This window comes from Typopeltis vanoorti, chromosome 13 (genome assembly GCF_054136105.1).
Source record: "Typopeltis vanoorti isolate ZY-2024b chromosome 13, IOZ_Tvanoo_1.0, whole genome shotgun sequence".
NCBI lineage: Eukaryota > Metazoa > Arthropoda > Arachnida > Uropygi > Thelyphonidae > Typopeltis > Typopeltis vanoorti.
This window is the reverse complement of record NC_143561.1, coordinates 57,148,025-57,173,921: the sequence shown is the minus strand read 5'-3', so window position 1 is coordinate 57,173,921 and position 25,897 is coordinate 57,148,025. Positions and strand designations below refer to the sequence as shown.

The 25,897-nt window shown below is 33.1% G+C and overlaps 1 non-coding gene across 1 annotated transcript; it reads left to right on the top strand.

Annotated features, from left to right (window-relative positions):
• Positions 1 to 15,759: 15,759 nt before the first annotated feature.
• Positions 15,760 to 15,843, top strand: TRNAL-UAA (transfer RNA leucine (anticodon UAA)). Its single transcript has one exon. It is a non-coding gene; the product is annotated as a tRNA-Leu (tRNA).
• The last annotated feature ends 10,054 nt before the right edge of the window (positions 15,844 to 25,897 follow it).

Here is a 25,897-nt window from a genome sequence, read left to right as displayed (position 1 = left end):
AATGAGAAATTTTTATCTATTTTCATTTTCGGTAAATATTTTATCGACTTATATTATCCCGTTTCTCTCTTTTTTTTAACATTTAGGTTAAAATATATACTTTAAATTTTAAGTATGTATTAACAGTAATCGAAAACCCATAAAACAACAGTTTAGATAAGCTAATGAGTATTCTACAGTTTTTACGGAGTGATCTGAGAGACATTTTATGTTATTCTTTATTTTATAATATGAAAAACGGTTATCTTAGCTTTTCTAGAATGATAGAAAGTAGAGGATATTCTACAAGTCCAACAAGAAAATTCATTACTATCAATAGCGTGTTTCAAAACTATTTCGCTATTTATTTATTATTATTTTTAGGTTTTAATATATTATCTGATAAGATTTTTAAGTTTTAAATCAAGTACTTACTTTTCTTGAGTCTAAGTATCAATCCATCTGTATCTTCTTCTTTGGGTCTTCTGTTTTAATTATCTTCCATATATCAATCTGTATAGATGAGTATCACATGAGATTAGTTATGCACTATCAAGTTACATATATTCATATTAATATTCAGCTTAAAATATATTAATAACACCATGTTTCCCTCTAATACCTTCATTTTTAACATTGTTCTGCTAGTGGTGTTAGCTGTTCGCATCTCTTGGTTTTCTCAGCCATCATATTAGCGGTTTGGATAGTCTTTATACGACTAGTTTGATGTTTCGAATGATTCTCTTCTTGTTCTGTGCAAATTATTCAAGTAAATGCTCATCATCAAGTGTGTAGTCGTCGATATTTTATGTTTTTCTGCCATTTTCGCAGTTTATGTTTTATTTTATCTTGTTTTTAATTTTAATACTAATTTCGACACTATTTTTAGTTGATAAGTATAAATAAATTTAATTGTTTATATGTCCACGCGAATATTAAAAGAATTGTACTATTAAAAGTATTATTTTAAAATTCTCAGGTATGTAAATGCACACAACGAATAAAAATATAGAAAAATATAGAAACACTTTCGCAATACAATATTGTGAAAATGTTTCTACTGTATTACACTTCTACATTGCAGGGAAACCAAACTGAGACTCCTAGTTGTTTTGCTGTTGTTCTCTATGAATATAGAATATTTTGAATTAAAAGCACAGATAGTTATGACATTTTAGCACGTATAATAGTGTTTATAGTGTAATTAAAATTATGCAGCTATCTAGTTTTTTTTTAATTGTTGGTCTCACAATATCAAACACATTTTAATTTTCCGCTTGCTAATTTTGTTTTCTAATTCCTCAAATAGTAATTCTTCCTTTTCATGTTTCACTGAAAGTTTTTTGGAATATATTTGGAAAAATATCTTTCACAAAGTATCTTAATTTGTGTCTAATTCATTGATAGCTCAACATCATCTTAAATGATAAATGACTGTCGACATTTGTTTAGTTTAATATCCAAGTAGTAATAACAATATTGTTACCACTTAATATATTCTAGCCCAAACGTTTCTCTTTATCTTTAAAGAACCAACAATTTGTTATTAGAAGGCTATATATTTGATATATTTAATATTATCTGGATATTTTAGACTTCACGTCTAGAAAGATGCTGTATTAATCTGAGGAATAGGAATTACTTGAAGATTTGGATAAAAATCCTGTTGTTTATTGTCAACTAATAGCAAAAATTCTGATGCAGCCTCCAATAGAATTTGCAATTATTTGGATTAATGTTAAACAAGGTGAACTATCTGCATTTCTTTGCATGCTAAAATTCGTAAACAGTTAAACAGTTTTTCACTATTAAGGATAGCTTTCTAAAATAGAATAAAAACCACCAATAGTGATTTATACTTGAAGCTTTATCCATAATCTTCAAATATAAATCATATATAAATTATAGTGCGTACTGTTCACGTTATATTCTATGATAAATACCGTATTTCTGCTGCGATAGGCATTGTTTTTGAAGGTATTATTTCTACCAATGTTGTCTGAATTCCGAACTTTCTTTCCTTATAGAATATATAACTACTTAACCACTTTTCTGCCAGACAATATTTTCCTTTATTGTGTCTTTTGTTGGTATGAAGCCGTTAACTTCTCACTCTAGATGCTATTGTACCATTTACAAAGTTGAAAACAATTCATTCGTAAACACACTCTTATAATAGTGAAAAATTGACCCACATTTTGTTTATGGTTCCCATTATGCTGCTGTCATACTGAGAATAATAATCTTAAATGATCTTCTGATCCGAGATAAAGTGATTCCTCTATACTACGTCCATAGAGCTCAGATAGTCCAATGTATTTTGTTTAAGTTAAGATAATCCAGTGCTGTATTTAACAGCCGTTGTTCTTGAAGATACTACCATTATGCGTAATCCTGTAATATGAGGCGCCAAAGAGATCAGACAGCTCGAGATAAATCGGTATTTTCTTTAAATTGCGATAAGAGAAAACTGCCTACAGAATTGGCGATCCTTATTATAATTATTAAATACAAAGCGTATGTATATTTCGCTGTATTATTTAAGAAATAATCAAGGCTAAAACAAATTATATCGAAGCCAACTATTCCCTACGTTGTAGGAAAATAAATTATAGCAACCGAACACGGAATAGTTTAGAACTGTGCCACATTCATCATCAGTATCTGTTCGGATGTTATCCCTGATATTGTTAATTAGAGATAATTAATGACTGAACTTATAAAGCATTCTCACCTGCACAAATCGCTATCAAAGTTGGAAGTACACTGTTTTGTTCATTTTGTGTTTTTTATTATTATCATCATCATCATCATCAACTATAATCATCAACATCATCAACAACAACAACTTAAAGTTGCTTCTTTCTTTAGGATTTTTTTTATTTATTAATATTATTTTAAATGACAGCATCAGATTCTTTAGACCCATAGATGGGCTAAGAGTGTTCAAGGTATTTTTTATATCTTTTTAAAATTTATTTTTACGTAATCTGAAAGATCTGCTCTATAGACCACCGCGGAACCTTTTCATGTTACTTCAGCTCTCTAATAAAACAATACAGATTTCAGGTCACCCTTCTCTATTCCCCAAATCAGTCTAACCCCAGTGTAAGAATTTTATTTGGCACTAAGTTCAATTACTAGACAATTTTGTATCAGATTCTCTTTATGTTAATATAGAATTTAAGCGCCTACAGTTTTGAATACAGTTTGTTTTTGTAATCAAGAACCATAAGATCTTCCTTTCAAAAGATCTTGTGCTTCATGATTACAAAAACAAATTATTGACAATTGACATTTATGTCTTTAGGGGTGAAGCAAGATACTTTTCATATTCCCCGCTATCTGTTGTGGTTACAGTGAAGGTAAAATCTATGAGCAGATTGCTCGCCCTGAATGGGCATGGAGATTATGCATCACTAAAGGAGACTAATATAGCTTTTGGTCTTCTATATTTGAATATGTCCGTTGGATCGTATGCTGCAGCTTGCTGAACCAAATCGTTGGGATGTGTGGACGTCTTTAGAACAAATTTGGAAGCTAAGGATTGTAGATAAGAGCGAATATAGGGAATATTTGTGTCTCTGTGGAGTTGATTGTTTCTAACATACCACGGGGCGTTCAGAATCATTCTCAAGCACTTGTTTTGCACTCGCTGTATTTTGATAATGTTAGCATTAGAGGTGTGGCTCCAGGCCGGAGAGGCATAGGTGATTATAGGACGAATCGTCATCTGGTATAGTTGCAAGTTGATTCTGTTGCTGAGCTTGCTATTTCTATTAATTAGCGGATAGATCTGAGCTATAGCTTTAGATGCCTTTGTTCACGCAGATTTGATGTGTTGGTTGAAAGATAGCTTTTTGTCGAGAATCACACCCAGGTAATTTGTTTCTTTCTGCCAGGGAATTTTAGTATTGAATAGTAACACATCTCCTGCAGGAGACATTGGCCTTTTTGAGAAAAGAACGGCTGAGCTTTTCTGGGGGTTGACTTCCAATCTCCACTTGGAGAACCAACCCTCCAGCTTTAGAAGGTTTTCTTGAAGCTTTCTGGTAATGAAATGGGGTCTGAGAGATCTGGTTAGTATTGCCGTATCGTCCGCATACAGGGCCAAAATGGAAGTCATCGGATTGTGCGGGATGTCTGACATGCATATAGAGAACAGCAATGGAGCCAGTAGAGATCCCTGCGGCACTCCAGCAAAGATGTGGCGTTGGGAGGATGTAGAACCGTTGATTTTTACTTGCGTTGATCTATTCTGAAGATATGAATGGATTAAATGAACCATTTTTAGTGAGGTACCCGCTGAGATAAGTTTGTGCAGGAGTCCAAAATGCCAGATTTTGTCAAATGCTTTGGATAAGTCTAGGAAAACAGCGCCTGTGCACTGGTGCCAGTTGTAGCTGGTGGTGATGTATTCCACAATTCTGTGGATTTGCTGGGTAGTACTATGGTGTTGCCTGAAACCAAACTGTTCTTTAGGGAGGATGTTTAGGTCATTTACTGAGGTTTGGAGTCGTGAGAGGATGACCTTCTCTGCAACCTTACCCAGATTTGAGATAAGACTGATTGGACGATAATTTTGCGGTAGGTGTGGGTCTTTGCCTGGCTTATGTATAGGAATTACGTCAGCCAGTTTCCAGGTGGAAGGAAAATAGTGAAATCTTAAAATTGCATTTATTATACTGGTCAGGTGCACTACTGCTTTTCGGGGCAGAAGTTTAATCACCCGATTAGTAATGCCGTCTGGCCCAGGAGCTTTTTTGTTCTTTAAATTTTTAATAATGTCATATAACTCAGCAGGTGATGTTGGTGCAATATGGTCGGTGCTGGAGATAGGAAGTTTGAGTGAGTGTCTGACCTTGCTGTGAATCTTATATATGTGGTCAAAGTCAAAATTTCTATACGAAGGGCTGCATTGCTCCTCTAAGTTGTGTGCTATAACTTCTGCTTTGTCTACATCTGTGTGAGCAAGGCCCTGGTCAGAGAAAATTGGGGGAAGGGATCTGTCTTTGTTTTTGATATTTTTCAGTAGTCTCCAGATGGAGTGATCAGTAGGAGAAATGGAGGATAACTTTTCATCCCATATTTGGTCTCTATGGGCTCTGAGTGCATCTCTTACTGCCCCATTTAATCTGTTTAGATTTATTTTATCTTGTGGTGCACACGTGTTACGGTATCTTTTCCTAGCTCTGTTTTTGTCTCTGATCAAGTTCATGATGTCTTCAGGCAAACGATCTGGCTTGCAGGCAGATTTGTAGGAGGAAAAAACAAATTATGTTAATATTGTGCAAGAATGTAATCTGATGATGAATTCTTTATATGGGTGTGGGAAGATCAAGTTTCTTTATATTGGCCTTTTTTTAAATTATTATCATTCTAACATGCCTTTGTGAAATGTATTCTAAACATCCTTGTCTCGTACCCTCGCCTTAGGAAGCTTCTCAACGTACAGTACCACTTTAACTGCTGTTATAGGGACTGATAATTCAGTCATTGAATGCAGCCAATTTTTGTCTGTGAATAATATGATTATATACTTTAAAATAATAAACCCACATCATTCAAGGTATTTCTTAACATATCGTGTTAAATAAATAAATATACCATTAGCCATAGTTTGTTTCTTTGGATAAACACTCTTTACAAGCTAACGGTTGAGAGTGATGCCAGACAAAAATTTCATTCATTAGCTAAATTACTTTAAATAATGGTGTCGAACAAAGCTCGGTATGGCCAAAGTCTAACAGATGTGTCTATTCCACTAATTGTTCACTAAAAAGTTCAAAGTTTTCCTTTATGCATCGTAACATTACTGCACTAGTAAACCAAATAAAACTAATGAAAGGCTGCATAAGATTCGCGGACAACGAGATTAAAATACGTCCTCTCTTTATCAAGATCGAACGAACATGAATTAAAGAAGATCTCATACTGCAAAAGGGCTTAACTTTCACGGTTGTTTTGTAGTTTGCAACAGAAGTAGAATTTTGTCGTGTTGATATTAGTAACCCTGAAGAATACCGAACAAACAGAGCATCTCAATAGTGCAGTCGGTAGCGACAATCTTTGCTACTTGGAAATACTTGAGTTCAAATCCATCTTGAGAAACATAAATCTCATAAGTTCAAATCATGAATTAGTTGCAAGCCATATGCAACTGATAAGGTTTCTTACTTCTCCTTCGAAACAAACCACATATAACACAAGAAAATCCATCAGTTAGTTAGCGATTTCGGCGTCATTCTACAGTTATAAACATTACATTTTTGGTAATATGTCTTGGAAATATTTGAAGAAACTCATGTGGTCGCTCTTGATATGTCTAAGACATCGAGGCCTTCTCAACAAGCTTCCATCTTGCGGTCTTCTTCTGCTCTTTGTGATTCAATGTCAGCTTCCTCTTTGGTCTTCACCGAGTGTCATGGTGGATTCCTCTCAAGATTGCCTTTATCAATGTAAAAGTACCTCAGGGTTCTATACTCCTTCATACAGTATTCTTCATATACTTCTGTTTCTTTAAAACAGTCTTTCCTTTACTGGTTTTGCTAATGAATGCCACACCCCAGCTTTTCAAGAAGCTTGTTAATACATTCCTCTCCCTTTTTAACCACTAGTCCACACACAGTACAGCTGTGTTATAGTTTGCAGCATAAAAGCTACTTGTATCAAACAAGCTGGAGTTTTTTTCGCCTTTAATAAAGTATTAAGCGCATATGATATTCAGATGAACATCCTTTACCGATATTTCCATATGTTGCTGAAGCATGAACAAAGAACACCATTCTTAAAATATATTATCCAAAAAACGACTTTAATCTTATGAAATATTCTAGACATCACACTGTTGACTATAATTGTTGTTAGAATAAGAGAGTTATAAATTATTTGTAAATTAATATAAAAATGTGAAACTAAAAAAAAAGAATAGAAAATCAAACCAACATCGAAAAAAATGTAGTATGGTTTAATAGTGAATTCTATGGAAATTCTGATGCAGTGGTTCCCACCGCTTAATACAAAGAAGGCTTTATGTGTGTGTAGGTAGTTCCATGAAATGAAAGTGGCTAGACCATTACAGAAATCAAGGTTCTGAAAGTTAATAAACTATACCTCAGTGCAGCTTGGGCTGCAGTCTATTTCAGTTAATAATAATCGCCATTTTGTTTTATAGAAAAATATAACAAAAGGCTTATCTACTCGATCAAGTTGTTTACTTAAACCTCAATTGTGTAGTATTACATTGGAACAAAAACTTAATGGTTACATTTATATTTTAATAAACACTAAACAGTTACATTGCAATATAAATAAATAATAATAAAAGGTATACAACTGCACTAAAATTGTATTCATGTTTGAAATAAAAGTATGTAAATAGAAAATAAATAAATATGGAATTTATGAAAGTAAATAAATCGAAGTGACCCTAATAGTGATGAAGCATGAAACTCCAGAATACAAATGTATTATCCTTATAATAAGGACTGACTTAAAGGGGCAAAGCAAGAATGCTTTTCATCTTCCCCGTTATCAGTAGAGTACAGTGTAGGGATAAGGTGTTATTGAGCTATTGAGGCTCTGATCATGGCGGCAGGGTAACATAAATATGTAGGGATAAGGTGTTATTGAGCTATTGAGGCTCTGATCATGGCGGCAGGGTAACATAAATATGTAGGGATAAGGTGTTATTGAGCTATTGAGGCTCTGATCATGGCAAGGTAACATAAATATATATATATATATATATAGCCGAGCCTCAGTTAGAACGTCATTAGCTACAGCATTGCCATCCATTACCCTCCAAGGTGATTCACGAAAAACCTCCTTCTCACCAGCTTTTCTGTCCTCAATAAAATTTTAATATCCTTATTCTTATAGTCCTTATAAGGACTGGCTTAAAGGGGCGAAGCAAGAATGCTTTTCATCTTCCCCGTTATCAGTAGAGTACAGTGTATGGATAAGGTGTTATTAAGCAATTAAATTAAAGCTCTGATCATGGCAGGAGGGTAACAGCAATAGCCGAGCCTCAGTTAGAACTTCATTAGCTACAGCATTGCCATCCATTACCCTCCAAGGATATTGGATTAAATACCTTCGTTTTAATATCCTTATAAGGACTGGCTTAAAGGGGCGAAGCAAGAATGCTTTTCATATTCCCCGTTATCTGTAGAGGACTGTGTAGGGATAAGGTGTTATTGAGCAATTAAAGCTCTGATCATGGCAGGAGGGTAACAGCAATAGCCGAGCCTCAGTTAGAACTTCATTGGCTACAGCATTGCGATCCATTACCCTCCAAGGGTATCCATTACCCTTGGAGGGTAATGGATACCCTTGTTATATTATATTCAATCCAATACCAAGGGTATTGGATTGAATGAATCAATCACCTCCTAACCTATTGACAATTGACATTTATGTCTTTAAGGGTGAAGCAAGATGCTTTTCATATTCCCCGCTATCTGTCGTGGTTACAGTGAGGGTAAAATTTACGAGCAGTTTGCTCGCCCTGAATGGGCATGGAGATTATGCATCGTTATAGGAGGCTAATATAGTTTTTGGTCTTCTATATTTGAATATGTCCGTTGGCTCATATGCTGCAGCTTGTTGAATCAAATCATTGGGGTGTGTGGACGTCTTTAGAAAAAACTTGGAAGCTAAGGATTGTAGATAAGAGAGAATATATGGAATATTTGTGTCTCTATGGAGCTGGCTGTTTCTAACATACCACGGGGCGTTCAGAATCATTCTCAAGCACTTGTTCTGCACACGCTGAATCTTGATAATGTTAGCGTTAGAGGTGTGGCTCCAGGCTGGAGAGGCATAGGTGATTATGGGACGAATCGTCATCTGTCTCCTAACCTCCTAACCTAAATGATTGTGATCATATTATATTATTTTCTTAAAAAAAAAAAAAATTGGTGTGGTATTTTATTTAGGTTTTATTCAAGTATTTTAGAAGTATATGGTAAACTAAGTAAAATAATATATTATAGTTTATAGTTTACAATATATTATATACTTATTTAAATCAAAATTATTGAAATATCTAAATGAAAGCAATTTTTAAATATAAGTGGATATTTAAGGCTTTTTTAGATGAATTATTACGTCATCTTCTCCAGGATAGTTAATCAGTGCCATAACGGATAAAGAAAGACAAGAGAAGAGTAGGCTCGTTTTTATTAATTGCGACCAATAACTCTGAGTTATGTGTCTCCTCATATTAGTAATGAAATAAGCAAGCAGTGCCACTCAAACGACGATCTCCATTATCCGTTCCAAACACGAGGCCGTATGATGAACTTCCTAGGGTCAAGCCCCCTAAGTAGCCGCTGATTGCAATAAGCCGAATACTCAGAGGAGATGTATGACTCATACGAGCATTCACTCTCGCATGATTGGCTTAAAGTTGTCCACTTCTTAAGGATCTTCCAGAGGAACGTTGGACAAATAGAGAGTTTTATGCGTTATGATTAAAATGGTTCCAATCACTTGTGTTTCGGGAGAATGTGTTGATGAAGCCCTCCACGGTCTCATAAACAACCCATTAAAATTGCTGTTCGATGAGACTGACGTTTTATTATGTTTATTCCTTGCTTGACCAATAAAGTTGTCCATAAAATGCTCTATGGAACGGTTTAACGTCCTATTATTCCTGCTACCGTATAATAACAAACTACGAAGTTTGTAAGAATGTTGGGCATTCCTTGAATCATAAATCACCTTGATTAGACTCTCACTCCTAAAGCATAACCACTTTGTTCCATCGACTCTTAGGTGCTCATCCTTTGTTTTGTGTCTCCCTCGAATTTTAATTTACAAAAGACATAAATTTCTCGACAACTTTACACCAAGAGCATTTGAATTTTAATCAAAACAACGTTATAAAAGTAGTTTCTACCTTCTAATTTTACAAGCAGTAACAGAACTCTGAAGGAGTGAGAGTGTGTGTGTGGGGGGGGGGGGAGGACTTACAGTGTCGGCCTAAAATAAAACCCGTTATACGAATTTAATTTGTATTCTTGATCGAATATTATTGAGCAGTAACTGTTGAAATAAGTGTAACTAGCATCAATCTTCAGTTGATTTTTTATCTCAATAATAAAAAAAAATAACGAAAATAATAATTATGCATTTAAAATAATACCTAAAGTAAAATAACAATTATTTTGGCTTTCTTAATTCAGTACGTTCAATTTTTTGCTGAACGTACCATCCTCTTCCACTCTTTTCTGTCCCAAGCTCTTTCATTCTAATTCAGGATTCCCATCTCAATGAAATATTTTTTGGATGGACGTTATCCTCCAGACATCATCGTCTTTCCCCTGGATCGCTTTCTATCAAGCCTCAATTCGAAGGCCTGTTTAGCCATTTTCTCCTCATCCATTCATTCCACATGTCAAAGCCTACTCAGTCTACTTCGTCAGTTAGTAGGAACCTGTAGATTTGGTATAGTTCTTGATTATGTATTTTTCTTCTTCTCCATTTACCTATTGTGTTGGGTCTTCCAGGGCCAAAGAATTTTCTAAGATTTTTGCCTTTAAATATAAGAAAAGTTTTTAGACGTCTGTTGTGCCCAGATTTCTCGTCTGTATAAAACAATAGGCCTAATGATTGGCATGCATATTTCCATTTTGATTCTAGTAGACCTTATCATTTTAAATGATAGAATCTACTGGATGCATGCATTCTAGCTTGTATTCCAAAATATGAACAGGATGATTACATTCTCATATGTTTTCTAAAATTTATCTTATTATAACAATATAGTCGACTGTAGACCCGTTTCTTCAGAATCGTGCTTGATATTCACTTATGTTTTCTTCATGTCGTAAGTTGCTTTTTTGGTATAATATAGATAAAATTTTGTAGCCCGCAAACATAAGCGATATCTCCTGTAGTTTTCACCCTCATCTTTGATATTACTATAATTAGGGATACTTTCCATTCTAAAAGTGATCTCTTCGTTTTCACATATTAATTATAATTTTTTTATCAGTTTATACATTTCTATAGGTAATCTACTACCACTCTATTTAATGAGTTAGTTTTGGCTACTGTTCTTTCTTTATACTTTCCTCTACTTCGACTACTGAATGTTTAGATGTTTCTTGTAACAGGTATGATAATTTTTTCTTCAAAGATCTCAGCAGATTCATTGCAGTTTAGTAGTGGGTTAAAGTACTCTACCTGTTTGCTATTTCATCGTAAGTAGCCAATGTTTGTCCATCATTATGTTTGTTTTCATATTGTGGACCTATTTTTAAGTCTTTAATTTCATTAAAAAATTCTTTGGTTATTTGTCGTTTCTTTGTTTACTGTAATTAAAATTCTTTATTATTTTTATTAACAATAATGATTAATAATTGTTTTATATTAATTATACAATAGCTATCACTTTATAAAATATATTATGTGCAAATAATATAAAATGAGAAATAAAATGTTTATTTCGATTTGATGTAGTCCATATGTAAATAAAGTTTAAAAGTGTCAATAATGTCTTATGCTTTCCACTAGACATTTCTACAAGAGATCACACAACAAATTATTGTAATAACCAAAACTTTATTAAAGTGAAAAAAAAAAAAAGAAAAAAATAATACATTTATCTAAAAGTATTACATTAAATAACCAGTTAATGAAGATGTCCGATATAAGTATTACATTGAAAAAAAAAATTAATAATAGTAGTAATCAAAACCGACACGTATTTTTTCTACAATTTCCCCTTCTTCTTGAAGGAGGTCACACTTAAATATGAAGTGTGAAGTTGGGTTGTCATTAATCGCGTCTTATTTCTCATGTATTGATTTGATTCTTGAAATCTTCATCATGATTTCTATAAAGAGTATAAGGTCTCGAGTTGATAGCTTTACACCTGTTTCTACCTCGTGGATTACGCAAGGAATTTTGGATAATCAACTTTTACTTGCACAATAACTAAATTTCAATCTATTGTTTTATTTTACAAAATATACAATTTAATAGATTTAATTTTAATTTTAATTTTATTAAGAAAATATATAATAAAGATTATATTTTAAATGTATATATTTAATTAAGAAAATATAATAAAAATTAAACAAATAACTAAATACACCTATTATTGAGTTATGGTAAAAATGGTTGTAAAACAAGATATTCGACTACTTGGACTGAATCGGATGTAGTGAACTTCTTCATTTCAAGTAACTTATCTCATTGGTTTAGATTTCAGCATAAAATTCAACAGTCTCTCAGGTTTGTCTAACCAAGGGAAGATTTAGTGCATTTGTCAATGACCTAACTTTGAAGACTTTCAGATGCGCAACTTGTCAACGTCTGCTAACCAGCAAGTTCTCTCTGTGTATGGTAAACTCAGTTGTTCTTGTTTAATCACTGGCTGCACTTTACGGTCCCCAGTGGGCCAGATGTGCGTTCGATACACCACCGAAACTACTGCCAGCACTCATTATCTCTCTGTAGAACGGCACTGGTCCCAAACAGACATCAAAGCAGGGAACTCGAGTCAGAACACCATTAAATACTTGAAGTAATATATTCTCAAGACCACGCAGCCAAACTAATTGCCTCTTGTCACTCTATGAATGTGTGCAAATTAAATGATAATGAAGCATGGCATAGAGAGATAACGAGGGTAATATATAACCGAGATCCTCGAAGGTCTGAATTTACAGACCTTATCTGTTCGCTCCTGCCAGTTGTACTTCTCACGGCATAGCGGGATAAAGATCTTATTTTAAAAATTTTGCTTAAAATTTAACGCTTTTTGTTCAGATGGGCATCGCTGAAATAATACGTTTTCCTGAAACTGCTCAAAGCATGTTAAAATATGAGATGGTATCAAAGAGTACTTTGCTGAAAATTACAAAATTAAAAACACTGTTTAACTTGCTTAATAAAATTTATGTTATCCTACCAGAGTTGAAATATTAATGATAGGTTAACTCTCTATAATAAATCTAATGATGCTACAAAAAAAAGTGTCTTCGAGAATTTATTTAATTTTATTAAAATTAAAGGGATGCTTAATTCCACATTATTTCAAAGCCGAATAAGAAAACTCTAAGATATAAATCAAAGAGTTTCATGCCGAATATAGCAAACTATAAAAGTTCGGCGAGTCCAAGCGTGAGCAAACACCTGGGTGGTCCAATACCGGGAAACTCGTAGTAAAGGTGGATAAAGCTAGGATTGCTATTCTTAGTATTTTCCCTAATGTAAAACTCATCCCCTAGGAGATGTATGTTGTTTTACATTAAGGGAGACAGGTCACTACCCACACCGGTTTCAACCTTTATCGAGGTCTCATCAGTGCTTTAAATAATGTGGGATTAAATATCCCCTTAATTTAAATAATTTTTACATCGCCGAAGTGAAGCCTTTTGGCTCTTTATTTCATTCATTTATTTATTTTTATTTTCTGAAGGAAAAATAGAGATACCTGGCGAAAAAAATCAACCCAAAACCACAGCCGTCAGCATATATTTAATCACCACTTCTATAATTTACTGATATTATTGGTTTGGTTAATCAAGTCGATAAGATTCTCCCCATGCGAATTCCATACAGTTCCTCAACCCTCCCTTAGGACTGGTGGAGCACCCCTAGTGAGGGATTAAGTATGTATTTTATGACTGTAAATCCGTGTGTTCATGGGCCGGTTTGCCTATTCTGAGGGACGAAAAACCCGAGTTTCCAGCTGAAAAAACCCTTTACCTCTGTATGAGGCTGGCTAATTCACCTTTTGTCGGATAAAGATTCCTCACGTCACTGATGGAAATCGAACCCAGGTCTTTCCGACCAAAGGGCTTCGTCTATACCGGCTGACCTACGGAGGCTCTATGAAACTGAATATTGCTGTAATATCTTTCAATATTTTCTGTGTTGAAGCCATGATAACTGGTAAGCTGGTTGAAGTGCACGGAAATCAAATATATTTTATGGTTTTTCAATTCTATTCGTTCAACTAGTGAATTATTGAGAGTTTCTTCATGAAGAAGAATATATATCGACTTACAGGCATAAAAAAATGGTTTACAGCTGCTTTTCACTGTCCCTAAGCGTGACACTTCCAGATAACACAGTTTCTCAATTGATAAAATGAAGATCCGAGAATCACGTATTCAGAATAGAAATGGAACTTGGGCAGCAATTTATAACCCAATAGAAGTGTAAATTATTAAAAGAATGGGGAACGACAAATGGTGACAGGTGGACATGCCAATGTGGGGCTGTGAGGTTTCCTGGAGCAGAATAAATTAGAAGAACTGGAAAACTGGTAGCAATATTGGTCCATTGGTGTGTTGATATAATTGTGGAGGAAAAGAAGTTACCCTATATGATGATAGTCTAAATATTTTACTGTACATTCCAAATAATTAATAATCTCTACGTCACAAACTGGTGGATGAATTTAAGCAACTGATTCATGAGTAGAGATGATCGTTCTTTTTCATCCAAGGATGAGTCGAGGTCGTAGCTTAGAAGCCTTGTAATGCAGTTGGCATTCCATTCTCTTCTACCTCCCCAAAGGGCAAGTGTGTTATTTCTGTAAATATGCGTGTGTGTTTGCCTGCTTTTGGAAGGGGAAAAACTCTTACTTCATACGAGACCGTTTAGTTCATCTTCAGTTGAGAATCCCTTATAAAGGTTTCTTAGATCATTGTCGTTGCTGACCGACACCGCCTCCGTAAATAATGCTGGAATCCTTTCTGTATACTCTAATAGGATGATGTGATCGGACACGCACAATCAAGTAATCCTTTATTTGTATCTGCTTTTCTTTCACGTTGTTTTAATGTAATTTTGCGATAAACGATATGAAATATATCGAGTACAGAATAATAACCACTTGATTCACATGTTAGGAAGATAACACTCACTTCTTTTTAAGATGTTATGCCTACTTTTGTGGCCGAGGTGATTTCTTCACTTTGTCCCCGACATATCGAGTTTGAATCTCGTCGCGTGAATAATTGTCACCATAGAATGTGACTTTTCTTTAAAAAAAAAGTATGGACCCGAACAGGCACATGAAACCACTTTTGCTCGTTGAAACACGGTTCTCTTCTCATCTAGGCAAACTTGCACCTTGTTTAGGCGTTGCTAATGTTATTGATACTAAAATATAAAATGACTTATTACGAATTACCAAACTATGGTATTCCAAAAGCACTTATTCATAAAGTATCCCCTCTACTGTCGATTTATTTATTGAATTGAAAGAGCTTGACTCCTCAGCATTTACTCAAAATCCACTGTCTGGAAACGAAGAATCTATCCGTAGATAGATTCTTCGTTTCCATTCTGATATAAGCAGTGGTTTCGTTCCCCGAAATGTAGGTTTATGGTGTATTGTGAGTGAAAATATATCTGCTTTTCGGTTGATATCATTCCTAGATAACATTCACTGTCTGCTAGAATTTAACAGCCAATATATATATATAATTTATATTAAAATATGTACATCACTACTACGCAAGCACTGACTATTGATTTTTTTAAAGTCTGTATTTGAAAAGGTAGCTTCTCTTTTAGCAAGTATTTTAGTAAAAATAAAAAATTAAAAAGCGGTTATACTATGAACGACATAATTATAAGTTTTATTATCTCCGTACTTCATTGAAAACTTTTTTATTTTTTGTTTTTAATATCTCCTATACGTTTTTGTAAACACAAATACAGTTCGTTGCCACAACAACTCTTGATTATAAACACTGAAAATGGGATATTTTAAGAAGTATGAAGAAGTAAGAAGAAAACTGAATTCGAGTCAGAATGGCCGAGTGGTCTAAGGCGCCAGACTTAAGATCTGGTCCTCGTAAGAGGGCGTGGGTTCAAACCCCACTTCTGACAACTTGTTTTTATTTTCTTTCTCTCCTTCTGTTACACGTCTAATGATGTTTAGGTGCTTCAATAATTTATTATATTATTACAATAACTTTTTTTTCTAAAGTTCACTTAAAGTCATTTTTGCAAACTGTAGAAATACTGTGAATTAATAAGTCAGATGATTTATTTGATTTTAAAAGGTCAAACCCGAAGGTCAAAAATGTATACTTCATATGCAAGACACTTGCTGATTTCTTTCCCCCCCCCGATTCCCATCACTCTCTCTCTCTCTCTTTCTTCTTTCTTTTTCTGCTAAATGCCAAGTTTGAAGTCTGCTTGTAATCCTAATGCTTATGTCAAATACTGTTGTGCACTTTTGTTCTACTTGCAAAAACGCAATGAAGCAAATAAGCAGTTCCTTGCTTTCACTAGCTTCGCTATTCAGGATTTCAATAATGACATGTTTCACATACATTAACTGACTTTTGTTTATTAAAATAAAAAGTGATGAACTTGTGATGCCGCAGCTGTATTAGTTATTTTTTTCATTGTGATTTCAGATTAACCCATAAAGGTTAATCCTATATAGCCACCATACGTTTTTATTGGATTAATATTAGATTTTTTATAAAAATATACTTATATTTAAATATAATTTACATTTTTACTTATATATATATATATATATATATATATTTTTTTTTTTTTTTTATATATATATATAAATATAAGTATATCATTCTCAACACCATTATAGTTTTTATATAAATATAAATTTATTTCTTATGCAGTATCCTGGTTTTTGAGTGGAATTATATAAACTGCGCTTCAGAAAGTAATCAGCCGATTTTTTTTAATGCCTTCTCATATTTAAATTTGGACATCTAACGATAGGACACCGAGGAAATAAGGTTGTATAATCTTGACAGGGTCGCTATCCCGGATGATAACATGCCGGTTTGATTTTACTAAATGCAGATTACCTTTCTATAATAAATTCTAACTGTCTGGTCTCAGTAATGGAGTCGCATGCCTTGACATAATGTCCAATTTCATCTATCCCTTGGGTATTACGTAAAATAGATCATTATTAAAGAATCTAGACGCTGATATTTACGAAATCTCATAGATTTGAATGATTAATATAGTTATTGTGGTATTGCAAGGGCTCTTCAGATAAAGGAATGCATTCATATTTCCTTCATTATCGACCCACAGACAAACTGGCGTCAAAATAGACGTACCAATACAGAATACTCCAACAATAGCAATTGAAATGGGGAACACAAATCCAATTAGCGAAGATATTTATCGTTTATGGAACCACTCGGGAAAGCTCTTAGATGAAAATTGAAGCCCTTAATTACCCTTCTTTGTTGTGTTACGGTCCCCAGGGGCAAGTGAAAGTGATTGTCCACCTCTGATTACGTGCACACTTCAGCAGAAATAAGTTCTTGACAGGTCATTGGATAGCAGGGGTCTGGATGCTGTCATCCGCCAATAAACCAACAGCAGTGGGCGACCTGCTATGCGGGAGTGTGTTATCGCATCCTTTGTGTAATGACTCCTGGTCGATCTGAAATGCACGAGGGGTGGTTCACTTTCCTGAAAACTTTATGACCGAACTATAAAACTGGCCTGCGCTCCGTTAGTATTGGCTATCGGCAACTTTAGGGCGGGACAGAATTGAGACTCTTCTGACCACACATTTTTGTTCGTCGCAAATTCTTTCCCCCCCTTGATGCCCCACTAAGGTTGATACACATTTTGAATGCCTCCTTATTATCATGTATACGAACTCATATTTATGAAATGCCGCCCACATTCTGCGTTCTTTCACGTCAAGATATCCCTCTGATGTAGGGTGGTGCAATTTTCATATTCTCAGTGTTTGGACACTAATTACAGCTATGTATATATCATTATTGTATTAATGATATGTGTAATTCAGTTATATTAACGATGTTTGTTAGTTAAAGATATAGCAAAGCTTTTTTTATATAGAATGTTAATTCTTCTTAATTGCAAATAAAGAAGAAATTAATATATATATATATATATTCTTAGTTTTGATTTTTGTGATTTCATTTGACCTTAGATTTATGCATAGTAATAGTGGTAATTTCTTACACCAATAAAAATTAAAAGGCAATTTTTATTTGATAAATTCTTTTTTTATTATTATTTATTCAGCGAGATGTTTATTCACCATATATCGTAAACTTTTTTTTTTTTTTTGAATATGTTGGACTGACTTAGCAAATCCTTTCAGAAAGCATGAGCTGAGTTGTGACTGTTGGCCATATCGATAAAGTGAATTGGGATTGCACACAATTACAACTTTCTATTATTATACTTTATTTTCGCTTCAGCGTATTGGCTGTTTAGCAATATTTATATTTATAATCCAGTGGCAATTTTCGTTCAAATGATTGTTGAACTAATACTAACCTTACTCGCTAGGTGTCGCATGGCTGTCATCAAGAAGAAGCCATTATTGTTGCTATTTTAGGGCTCCCTCTATGATGCAAAGTGCATGATCCTTGAGCGAACTGTCACATATATAACAATATATATAACTCTTCTTTCTTTTTTTTTTCTTCTTCTTTTCTTCCTGAGAAATTCTTAGACGTCTGGCTCAGATATTTTATATATTATACCCAAATAATACATAGAACTAAACTAAAGTGTACATGTTTATATGAGCGTCATTAAAAAGTATATATTTTTTTACTTCATAACATGAAATAAACCTGCTTACGTTTATAACAAACGCTTCACCTTAGATTTATAAACGTTTTATTTATACGTTTATTATGAAACATAATAAAATATGTGCTTCCATTTTATAACAAACGTTTCAGTTGGTTAGATCTGTTAGTTTGTCTTGGAGGAATGTTGAGCGTAAGAATTTCTTTCTACAATGAATTTTTTCAGTTAAATATCTTTATAAATATTCTATCGGGATCCTCTACAACTGGAGAATACCCATTTTTCGTCAATCAAAAAAATTAATTGAGAATTCTGATTTTTTAGAGGTCTACTATTTCCAAATTATCAAAATAATTCTGATAGATATCGAAATAATTTTCACAGCTGTTAAAGCATCTTACAGCTTCCTTTCATGAAATATAAGAATGACTCCTTAAGTACAAGGAATCTATATTTTATTGGAAATTTATGGTAGGTCTTTCTGAATATATATTCATGTTAATATTATATCGTTTTAGATACAGTATTATCCCTATGAGTGGGTTCATAAAGGCATTCCTTATTCATTTACTTTGCTCTTTTTTTTATTGCTTATCCTAGAAACAATGTAAAATAAATATATAATGAGAAATTATTAGAAACAGTATAATATCCCGGCAATTAGGTTTGTAAAGCGCACTTCAGTGTTATTTACAGTATTTTCTCCGAATTCTGATACTATACCAGTTAATGATGATATTTACGATCTCTATTTATGTAAACAACTGCATTTGCAAACGGTAGTAATATTTATAAATGATAATTTTGCGGTTAGCAACAAAGCAATACGTATAAAGATGGACACACCTGCCCTGTCAGATATTTTACGGGTTAAAAAATAAAGGGTGGGTCAAAAAGTGGATCAGACAGAACTCCACTCTAGTTTATTTATTTTTTTTTTTTTTCCAACGTGTAATTACCAGAAAATATACGTAGTAATGAAAGTTATGTTTTATTTTGTTGGTTCGATTACTGATCATACCAAGTTTAATAATATGAGATCTTTTATTTTTCGTCTGAGACCTTTCAGTTTAATTTTGTTGTTTGAATAATTCGATATGAGTAGATCAGATATCTGAATGCTTATAGTGGAATATATTCGATCTAAGACGAACACCTTTAGATGAACGGTTTGTGTATCCTGCAACATTTGCCTCTTTCTTATAAGAAAAGTGGAACTGCTAAAGCATAACCACTAAAGTCAGTAATATAAAGATGGAGTTTTACTTCAGCCGAAGTAAAACTCAATCTGACTTTAACTATTATAATAATGGTATAGTAACTATGATGAAATGACTGTCTACGAGTTTCATTATTCTTATCAAGTGAGGGAGTAAATGCGTTTCTGTACTAAGGAAAATATTCTGAATCAACATTTTCAATAATTCGATCACATTCTATAATTAAAATAAATAAATAAATAAATAATATATAAAATTAATTCATTTATTCATTAGCCTTCGTACGGAATTAACATACTGTAAGTTTACAATCTTTCGTGGTTATAGAGTATTATATATATAAAAAAAGAAGTAAAAGATATTACAGACTGCCATCTTACTTCGTTAACTGCGAACGAATTTGCTGCAATATTCCTACTTTTATACTAAGTATTGCAAATATTGTACTGGGTATTATGGGTTATTTATATGTCTATTGTGTTGCGGTTAGGTTAAATTTTTTAATGTATTTTATCGATCCTTTCTGGTAAAATCAACAGTCAGATAAATCTCTGTTATCTCTGCCCAGTAGAAAACTGTAATCCTACAATATTCGGTGCGATATAGCCTAATTGTGCTTTTTTATATATAATTCAAATGTAGTTTACGAACACTGGGAATTTTCATACAAAATCCACTAAACAGCTTGCAAACCTGTAGTTGGCCAAGGTTAATGTCGGGAACCGCTGTCTGGAGTTCATTTTAATTTTTCTATCCAGAGCTCAACAAGCAAAACAGTAGTAATGGTAGTAAGCAGGCGATGAAAGCCATGTACCACTAAGTTATGATATTAGGACAATTCTTATTTGTTTTTATTATTACAGGACAATTTTTATTCACAGAATTCGTGCTCACTGCCGATTAGTGTTATACAGATTTTTTTTTAATTCATTCAGGTTCTTTGTTCATAGTGTTTAAATACTATGAACAAAGTTCCTGAGTTTTTACCTGAACAAATATATGAAAGATCATTCAGTGATAGGAATATGCTATCCTTCGCAGTGTAGGGCCTTTCTGCTGACAGTGATTGATTATTTAGACGGCAATTAATTCTTGAATTTTCATTTTCAACCAAACAGAATATAGAAAACAATTAACTTATACAATAACTCTGACAGAAAATACAGCTCCATTCTGGTTCTGTTCAACATTTTTCTTTTATTAAATGTAATATCAACTATTTACTGCTCTTCCCCATAAAAAACAGCTTCATTTAGACGAAATATTGCGAGAAAATAAAACAGCTAGTACAAAAGAGGTGGAAAGATTGATGTAAGGATTAGCGTTTGAATCTTGTTTGGTGCGGATTTGTGTGCAACTGGGATCTTCTCCACGTTTGAATTAGTTTTATCTCGTGACAAGAGTGTTAAACTTGAATCAACAAAAAAGTAGAGTAACAGCCTTTTTCTTTTCTTTTTTTTTTTTAACGTAAGGAATAAATGAAAAGGCAACGGACACATGTTGCTCATCTTTCCAGAAAAATCCCATTTTATGCGATCTCCTTCGAAGATTAACAAGTTTCAATTATTCTTCCTCGTCTAATATCTAAGGTGTTTACGAAGTAGATTACGGTTTACTGATAGTAAATATTTTATTATAGTGATGTCATAAAACTAAGCGTTTACCTTGCAGTTGGGGAACTAAGCAACCGTAAAATCCCCTTGAAACGTGCTTATGATTATTAGTAGTCTGAAACTGTGAAAAGTTAGCAATACGTATAGTCAGCACCCATCCACGTGTAAGCTGATCACGATTTCATTTCACCGAATGGCCGTCTTTAGGTCATCGTACTGAAAATGAAAATCGATCTAACTCGTCATATTATTGCCTAATTGAAAACCTATTACATTACAGCTGGTAAATGCTTTTACAAGGAATTTTATTGCACAGTTTTCATTCTCCGTTAGAAAGATAATTAATTTTCTGGTTTACAAATGTGTGATTGTTAAAAAACGAAACGCAGCAAAAGGATTTCTTACGTTGTGTTAACAACTCTGTGGAGGATGGGAAATATCATTTTAAAATATACTTAAATAAAAAAGGTTTATAAAATAATATAAAGAAATTTCTAGGAATAAAGCTTAAAAGAGTTTTATTATTTAATTTTTATCAATCATTTTTAAGTTATAATTTTATTTAATTCTTATTATTCATTAAATTTGTAACCATTATGTAAAAATAAAAACGATACAGCTCTGAAAACGTAGAGACTAGATTGCTCTGTATATATGCAGCAGAAGATAGGCTTGATATAGGCCAGAAGATAGCCCAACAAAGAACTATCGCTAAACTTGAAAGAAGGTCCCCGCCCCCCTAAATAGCGAGAATATTTTGTTTTATAAAATATAATATAAAAAAGACTTATATCTTCGAATTTATTGAATTGGAACTTATCCATGAAGGCTAAAATCCAAGGATGTAGTTTCCGTAACCTGTGAATTTTCTATTCAATTATAAAGGTGTAACGACAGGTACAAAGTTCACTCTCTCTCTCTCTCTAATAAAAACAACACAGAGCAGAACTTCTTAAACCTTCTTTCTTTCTTTCCTCCACCCCGCTAAGTTCAAGGTATTCACCTTTTATTCTCCTCCAAGTATGGTCCAGAAATGCAAATAAATAATACCCCCCCCCATAAAAATTACGCCATTTATTTGGAAAGCGAGCCCTGGGTTCCATTCCTATTGTCATTCCAGAAATATATTAATAAGAGATTTTCAGCTAGGAAAGCTTGCAAGACTCATAGAAAAGTGGTACATTTCTTTCTTTTTTTTTTTTTTATTTATCGCCGGTAATCTCATGTTTTTCGTCTGTAAAACCTACAAGGCCTTCTAAAGAACACATGCATTCTACAGAACATAATAGACTAGCAGGGTTAAATTCCCCTGCCATTATTTATCTTATTTCCTCACTGACAGTCGGTGCAGCACTACCTTAACAAGAGGATACTCATGGACATCGGTTAAGAAAAGAAGGAGACAAACAACAACTCATAATATGATCGTACGATATAACACCTCTGCACAACACTAGTTTTTGTTGTTGTTGTTCGTTTCTTTCCAAATTTAAGTCATCCCCTCAACTATCCATTCTGGTACCTTTCTATTGTCGTGTTTATTTCTTACTTCTAAAAACTGATGATATTACAAGACCTACTTGTCAGAAAGAAATGAATATTATTATTATTTTTTTAAGGTTAATAAATAAATAATCAAAACAGCCATTCTGGTTCAGGCAGTGTGTGTGTGTGTGTGTGTGTGTGTGTGTGTGTGTGTGTGTGTGTGTGTGTGTGTGTGTGTGTGTGTGTGTGCGTGTGTGTTAATGAAAGGTACCAGAGTGGACAGTTGAGGGAATGGGTTTGGGGATGGTTTAAATTTGGAAAGAGAATATTCAAATTCATGTCGCAGTAATATAATAATAATTAACTCAACCCGCAGAATGTTTATAAATTTGGAAGAATTTAAAAAACCCAAAATTAAACGATATTCGGAAATCATTTTATTACGTTCATTTTTAATAAACACGGTCAGATAAACCTCTGACTAAATATATGTGCTCTATGCAAGGGGTATAAGCGCTTACGGGCGAAATATGATTTACAGGTCATTAAATGACCTGGAATGTAAGCTAATAATCGCGAATCCATAATGTGATCTCTACTATCTGCAGAGGTTTAAAATAATATAAACTAGAAGAAAGAGACAAAAGTAATCTTCAAAGCATACTCCAAGTAGATGACTTATCATTTATTTTATGCACTTTTATTTATTTCACCTTCAGTAAAACTTATCCTCATGAAAAAAAGGCATACGAATAAATGACTTTTTTTATATTATATAACAGATAAAAATAGATCGCAAAATCAGTAAGGTACAAACCCTACTAGACTGTCTTTTTCTTTGGTCGACAGTGAGAGTTAACTTGAAATTAGGAAAACTACCTAACAAAATCCTGACTAAGCCTTTTTGAAACATAAATATGTTCTTTAAATCCACACACTAACCCTACACTTTAAACGAATAATGTAAAATAAAATAATTTTTTAATAAATTATTCAATTCTTTAATACAAAGACTGAAACTATTATTGACTATAAAAAGCAAAAGATATATATCACATCAGTAATGAAAGTGTTTTAGCTGACTATTATAAATATAAATATTAACAGATATGTTGTTTGCCGTTTGCTAAAAGGAAAACGGAAATATTTCATCTACCTCGTTACTATAGAATTCAGTGGACTATTAAGCTCTTGGAGGATTATCGTGTATAGTATGACAATATACTGTATATTGAGATAAATTCACAGACGATATTAAGCTCTTGGAGGATTATCGTGTATTATACTGTATATTGAGATAAATTCACAGACGATATTAAGCTCTTGGAGGATTATCGTGTATAGTATGACAATACACTGTATATTGAGATAAATTCACAGACGATTTAATGCAATCTAAATCAATTATTATGAACTAATATCTAATAATTGAGAGGGTGTTTTGTTAAAGATTATTCTTAATATTAATGGATAGATGCATGGATTACAAGGTTTGAGTTACTTTTTTTGTGTGTTTTCTTTTACAAATGATTTTTTTTTTATCTTGGCAGCATAAGTTTTAAAAGCAGAGCACATAATTATAAGAATTAATTTCTTCATAACCTGTGTGAATAATGTTTATATAGTATTATGTTTGTGAGTGGTATGCGACAAGGGTAACTAGCGTTTTTGTATTTTTCCGCTTTACTAAAGCATTGTTTTGTAAAATAGAGAAATTTCATTATATAATTTAAATTTCAAATTATGTGATTGGTGTTTTATTAAGTCTTTATATGTAAATAATAAATTATCATTATTTGATATTTTAATTAATGATTTTCCTATAAAATAAAGTATTACACACTTACCTTTAGAAAATATTGCCTCAAATTGAATAATGAATCCTAAAACATAATTAAACACTTAATTTAACTTTTTTTGAAAAAAGTTGACATAATAGTTTTTAAAAAATATCCGTGGAATTTTATAGTATTTTATGCAGAATCAAAACACACTGTTTTGCTATTTATTATTAGTTATTTAATCTTCAAAAATAAATTATTTAAAATAAACCAATCGGAATCTAAATTTCACTAATATATAAAAATATAGTTGTTCATAGGATCCTAGCACACACACTCTTTCAATGCTTTAATGTTATTTTGTTTTCTTTTTTCATTGAATGTTCGTTTGTATGTGTATGTGTGAGTGCTTGTGGATGTCATTAAAGCAACAGTAGGGCGTGCAGTAGAATGGCTTCTTGCAATGGGATGGGAACCAATCAGGATTGCGGTAGTATTTCGCTTCTCTGGTAACAAGTATCCTTAATGAGCATTGTTAGGCCTGGAGTCATCCCATAACAGAGGCAGGTAAGTAGCCACCGTATATTTTCCCTACAGTAGGACACTTAAAAGATTTAGAATTTGATGTCGGACGTCATCGGGTAATTGAGCAGTTAGGATACCGGCTTCCATTGTGGTAAAAGACATTCATGATGTTTATTGTAATTTGTTTGAATACTCAAGATAGGGAGAGGAAATACATTACATCTAATGATTTGGACGAAGATAAATGATGCCATGTTTGATTGTGTTAACATTACAACTGTATTTTCATTGGTGGAAAACAAGACAGAAATTATAATGTCCTGTGGAAATGCAAAAACAGATTCCTGCATATATACGCTTTAATATTCACATGTAATCCAAAGACACCATTACTAATATTTTTTACACGCCTATATGTAGCAATTAATACTAAAGAATGTGCTTTTACAAGATCGTATGTCATTAGGAGTTGTTGAGCTTTCAAAGATGATGTACAACGTTATTTTAGTAGCTGTTACTTTTGCAGTCTGTAGCCAAGAATGTCCTGGAATTCCTGTGTACTGTTTTGAAAGTTAACAGGCGAAAAAAAAAAAAAAAAAAAGAGTAGTCTATTTTGACTACTAAAATGAAACGTCTCTGAATTTAGAGCAATGTCAGCATTAAGAGGAATGTCTTAATGTTGGCTTGGTGTACCTTATTTCATTGATATAATTGCAAGTATTCTGAGGATGTCAGACATTCC